We start from the raw sequence: 6142 nt of genomic DNA, 5'->3' as shown, positions 1-6142 counted from the left end.
TGCTCCCAGGTCCATGGGCTGCCATCTGCCAGACTGTCACATGCTTCGTCCTCTGTCGGTTTGCCCTCCAACCAGGCCTCAAGCACTCTCCCTCTTACCATCATTCCTCCAAAAAAAATTTTTTTTAAAAGATTATGCTTCCAGCCAGGTGCAGTGGCTCACACATGTAATCCTAGCAATTTGGGAGGCTAAGGTGAGAGGCTCACTTGAGCCCAGGAGTTCAAGACCAGCCTGGGCAACAAACATAGTGAGACTCCATCTCTACAAAAAATATACAAAAATTAGCTGAGCGTGGTTGGCATATGCCTACAGTCCCAGCTACTCGGGAGGCTGAGGCAGGAGGATCGCTTGAGCCCAGGAGGTCAAGGCTGCAGTGAGCTATGAACGCACCACTGCACTCCAGCCTGGATGACAGAGTGAGACTCCACCTCTAAATGAAAATAAAAATGAAAAAAGAGAGAAGAGAAGGGGTATATAATCAAAAGCAACAAGCCTGAGGCTGCAAGGTGCGTGGTTCCCAGACAATGGAAACTGCCGTGGGCCATGACAGCCCCCAGCTGATCCTGTACCTGGAGGGGACGGTTTGGGGGTATGACAGAGTACGGGGTGCACCTTGGGAGCTGGCTATGGAGCTGCCACTTGGAGAGTGGGGGGCTGCCCTGTGAGCCTGCCAGGGCTTTCTCCCCAGCCATTCAGCCTCCTTGGGTCCTCTGCCCCAGCCTGCCTTCCTGGCCGGTCAGGGTGCCGAATAACTCCAGTAACCATGAGAACACCTCCCACTTGCGGAAGCCTCCCTTTATTTGTTGGCTGGGGCTGGCGTAACTAATTAAGCCACAAGCTGGGTGGCTTAAAACAACAGAAATGCATTCTCTCAGTGTTCTGGATGCCAGAAGTCAGAAATCAAGGTGTCCACAGGGCGGTGCTTCCTCTGGAGGCTCTAGCGGAGGAGCCTTCCTGCCCCTTCCAGCTCCTAGCAGCTGCCCGCAACCCTGGACCTTCCTTCCTTGACGCAGCTGCATCACTGGCTGGCTGTCCTTTGTGCGTCATCTGTTTTTATAAGGACACCAGTCACTTCCTTTAGGGCTTGCCTACTCCAGTGTGACCTCATCTTAACTTGGTTCCATCTGCAAAACCCTGTTTCCAGATAAGGTCAAATTCACAGGTTCAGGGTGGACATGGATTTGGAGAGCGGGGATGATATTCACCCCAGTAAACTCCCCAAGGGCCTGCACTGGGTGAAATACATTCCCTGTTTCGCCACATAATCTTCACAGCAGCCTGTGAGGCAGGTGCAGTCAATTCCCACTGCGTGGATGAGGAAACACGCTCACAGAGGCTGAGCGTCAAGTGCCCAAAGCTGCACAGGCTGGGGGAGGAAAATGGCTTGGAACTAGATAAAGGTGAATGGATTAAATACCACTGAACTGTACATGCTGCAAGGGTTAATTCTATGTCATGTGAATATTACCTGGTAAAAAGCGTTCTATCTTGGTACCTTTCCACTGTCTAAAATCCACGCTGCTAGAGGGAATCTGTGGTCTTGAGATGTGAATCCCATCATTGAGCCACTTCCTGTGGTGGGAGTCTTTGTGTCCGGGAGGCCTCGGTTATAGTGCAGATGAGCTTCCTGGAAGGTGGGGACTGTGTGCTGAGCGCCTCCCTTTAATACCCAGCAAGGACTGTGTTCCCTCACTGGCCACCTGTCATTTTAGAAGGCAGAGGATATGGGTAAGTTTTGCTTAATTAATTTTGGAGGAAGGGATACAGGGAAAGTGACAGCAATTGGGAGCTAGTTTTTTGGTTTGTTTTTGGTTTTTTATTATTTATTTTTATTATTTATTGATTTATTTGAGACAGAGTCACTCTGTTGCCCAGGTTGGAGTGCAGTGGCGCGATGTTGGCTCTCTGCAACCTCCGCCTCTTGGTTTCAAGCAATTCCCCTGCCTCAGCCTCCCAAGCAGCTGGGATTACAGGCACCCGCTGCCATGCCCAGTTGTTAATTTTTGTATTTTTAGTAGAGACGGGTTTTCACCATGTTGGCCAGTCTGGTCTCAAACTCCTGACCTCAAGTGATCCACCCGCCTCGGCCTCCCAAAATATTAGGATTACAGACGTGAGCCACTGTGCCCGGTCTGTTTTTGTTTTTTTAGAGACAGGATATTGCCCTGTCACATTGGCTACAGTGTAGTGGCATGATCATAGCTCACTGCAACCTTGACCTCTGGGGCTCAAGGGATCCTCCTGCCTTAGCCTCCCTAGTAGCCAGGACTACGAGTATGGAACACCATGTCCAGCAAATGTTTTTAAAGTTTTGTAGAGACAGGGTCTCACTATGTTGCCCAGGCTAGTCTTGAACTTCTGGGCTCAAGCAATCCTCCTGCCTCAGCCTCCCAAAATGCTGACATTACAAGTGTGAGATCCAGCCATGGCCAGGATCTTGAAGTTCGTGTGTTTTTCCTGCACTGGCCCCTCTAGCCCATTCCTGGCCTCACTCCGTGCACGCCCCCAAGCCCCTCACCGGCCTGCTGGGAGAGCTGGGGTCACTGTTGAACAGTCAGCCCCAGAAGCCTAGCTCCCTATGTATCTGCCGAAAGGCCTGATACAGCAATAGCTCAATTTTATTGATCTTGTCAAAAGCAGTAATTCAAGAAAGCTATTTAAATTCACGGGAGGAAGCCACAGCAATTATCCACGTCTGCATCAGATTCTTCATCATTTTTGTTATTGGCTGTGGAGCCTGGAGACATTCTGTGTGCGGCTGACGCGGCAGCGAGGGGACCGCTGAGGGCTGAGGTTTTGTTTGCAGCCCAGGAAAACAAATACCATAATCAACAGTTCGCCGATATAAATCTATATGCATAAAGGTTTACAGGGTATTACCATGGGGACACACGGGCACCCAGTGGTTTAGATTCATTTTGTCCCTAATCCCAGCCAATTCCCGTCAGCCTATTCCTGCAGCCCCTGTTTTAGTGCATAAAAACATTGTGATGTGTGATGGAGCAGGTGATTTTTTTTGCAGTCTTTCCCCCATAGTTAAACTTTAATGAAAGTTTAAATCACAGTGGAATTTGAGTGACAAGCAGTTGAGATCTGTGGCAGGCACCGTGAGTCTGGCTGGGTGGTCTATGGCAGGGATTGGGGAAGATGACCCCACCTACCCACCACCAGAGTGCCTCGGACCTCAGCAGATGGCAGCTCTCTGGATTGGGGTCATGATTAATTCATCTCTTAATCCCTGGCACCTAGTAAGTGCCTGGTACACAGCAGGTGCCCCAGTGAATAATTGAATGAATGAATGAATGAATGAGCTGGCTGAGTTGCCTGCTTTAAATTGTTGTTTGCCAAACAGTTGCTCCTGGATATCCTGGTGTCATGATATTTTCTGTCTGTGCTGGACATCTTTAGTGTGTCACTCCAGGCCCAATCTTCACTCTGTTCATCTAGGCCTGTTGGCTTCCAGCCCTTGGGTGTCCAGCTAGAGGTTGGAAGCAGGTAGAGAAAGAGGCCAGGGGGTGTTTACAGCCCCAGTTCCTCTCTGCAATGTCCCAGGTTGGCTGCATCCCTCCAACAAAGGATAGGGCTCCTATGGGGTGGTCCTCTCTTACAGCCACCCTCTTCAGGTTCTGGTAACTTACCTTCAGGTGTGGTGATAGCTCCTCATTGTTGCTACTGGAGGGGAGGGGCTTCTCTATCCCCTGCTCACACCTTTGCAGATAATTGATTAGTTAGCGCTTCTCCATTTCCTGTGTCAGCATACCCTCCTCTGTTTTCTAGTGGGATCCTAACTGATAATGCATCTAAACTACTGTTTTCTTCTTCTAAAATCAACTCACATGCTTTTACTCAAGTACCAACTTGAGCCGTGAGAGCCAGCAATTCTCAAAGTGTGGTGCCACACCAGTAACCTCAGCATCACCTGGGAGCTTGTTAGAGATGTAAACTCAGGCCCACCCTGGACTCACTGAATCAGGCATTCTGATGTTGGGGGGAAGCTCCCTGTGTTCTCATAAGCCCCCTAAGAGATTTGCACACATTCTCAAGTGTGAGAACCACTGGTCTAAGTAAGAATTCCAGCAAAATCAAAGGTTTGGATGATGTGTGGTCCGTGCTACCGGATGCCTTCCCAACACCCACTCTGCCCCCACCTTCCTCACTAATAAAACCCTAATTTTGTTCAAGATAGTAGTACACCTGGTTTGAATCCCACCTTTTCTAGCTTCCTCTGCAAGTAGGGGTTGCTCCACGACACAGCTCTGGCCAATAAGATGTAAGTGGATGTCCTTGGGTGGGGCTTCCATAAAAGCTCTTTAAAAGGTGAAGGTGGGTGGGTGGCAGTGCAGGAAGCTAGTGCAGGTCTTTTGCCCTATTCTCTTTTTTTCTCTTCCTGCCTGGAATCTAGATGCAATGCTGGAGGTACAGCAGCCACTTTGTGACCATAGGTGACTATGAGGATTAAAGGGGTAGAAAAGGGCCTGGGTATTCATGGAATGATGGGGCTACCTTCCCAGCCTTGAACTAGGCCACCTCCAGATGTCTTGTTAAGAGGGAAACAGAAACCTCTTCTTTGGGTAAGCCACTGTTATTTGGGTTTTCTGATATATGCAGCCAAATGCAATTTCTAGTTAAAATAAACACACAACTATGACAAGAAGTGGTCATCTGTGTGTCTCACTGCCAACAGCCTCACAGGCCATGAAACCCTGCTTGAACTGAAGCGTCATCATTGAAGGCGAGATTCCACTTCAGACTGGCGCACAGAGGCTTGCCTGTCAGAGCTGGCTCTGAGCAGATGCAGGATTTATGACTTTGTTTATACTTGCATCCTTGCAAAAGAGGATCTGAAGACAACTTCAAGTCAAGTTAAACTAAAATTAAAGCAGGAGAAAGATTAAGGAGACCCAGGAGGTCTCAAATGACATTTTAAAAATTGTCATTATCATTGTCATCAATCTCAAAATCTCCAGAATACTATTTACAGGGACATGCGCCAGGTCCTGGAGACCCTAAAGGCACTAGCAGCCTGATCTGAACTTCCAAGGAGTTCACCCTGCAGGCAAGAGACCATGCCAAGAGTTCACTGCAGCTGGGCAATCAGGGAAGACTGCTCAGAGAAGGTGTCATTTGTGCCGGTAGCTAGGGGAAGAGAGAATGCCCATTGATGGAATATCTGCCTGTCTCAGGCACTGCATCAGAGACTCCTGCCAGCTTCAAAACTGCTCTGTGAGGAAGGGATTACCACGGGGAAACTGAGGCTCAGAGAGGGAAAGTGACTTACTCAATGTCACACAGCCTATTGGGGGAGACCTTGGGCCCACTCTGAATCTTGAGTACTCCAATCTGAGTCTTTCGGCATCATAGACAGGGTTTCCCCAAGGCACTGAGAGATGCCAGGAAGGGGACCCCAGCTCCAGAGAAACCACAGCCTCTCGGTGTTGCTCGGAGTGCACTAGTACCCTCCCAGGTGCTTTTAATTATCCACATTTTCCAGAAGAGAAAGCTGGCTCACAGAGGTGAAGGCACCTTCTCAGGGTGGAGGAGCAGAGCCAGGGCTCACACCCAGGGCTGTGGGGCTCCAGGGGTCTGGCCAGAGCGCACTGGGAATTCCAGGAAGGCTTCACGGAGGAGTACCGGATGTGACTGAGAAGGTGGCAGAGGAAAAGGCCTAGGCCGAGGTGCGGCAGTGGGATCACGGCAGTTCTGTGTGGCCACGTTGGCAAAGAATTAGATGTCCATTGCGTGTTTCCTATGCCACCGTCCTGAGCACTTCATAGCTATCAACCCCTTTCCTCTTCACAGCCCTGTGAGCTCGGTGCTGTTTTTGAACCCATCTTACAGAAAGAGAAGTTGAGGCAGGTTACTGTTCAACCTCTCTGCCCTCTATTTTCTAGGCATCTCTCTTCTCGCCCATTCTGCAGACACCCCAGTGCCCCTGGCAGGATTTCTGTGTAGTTACAGGTGAGTGTGGACAGCCAGGGCAGTGCATCTTCATCCCTTGAGGTGTTGAGCTCTGGCTCGGAACTTCCCAGCCTCACTGGTGGAGTCTGTGCTACGACTATGCTTTCCTCCCTTCTCCTCACCTCATGGCCCCAGACAGGGAACTCAGCCCTGCAGCAGACATCTGCGGCCCTCCCTGTCCAGA

The sequence above is a fragment of the Pan troglodytes genome, chromosome 10 (assembly GCF_028858775.2).
Source record: "Pan troglodytes isolate AG18354 chromosome 10, NHGRI_mPanTro3-v2.0_pri, whole genome shotgun sequence".
NCBI classification, from domain to species: Eukaryota; Metazoa; Chordata; class Mammalia; order Primates; family Hominidae; genus Pan; species Pan troglodytes.
The sequence above is the reverse complement of the archived record's forward strand: the minus strand, read 5'-3'. Positions refer to the sequence as shown.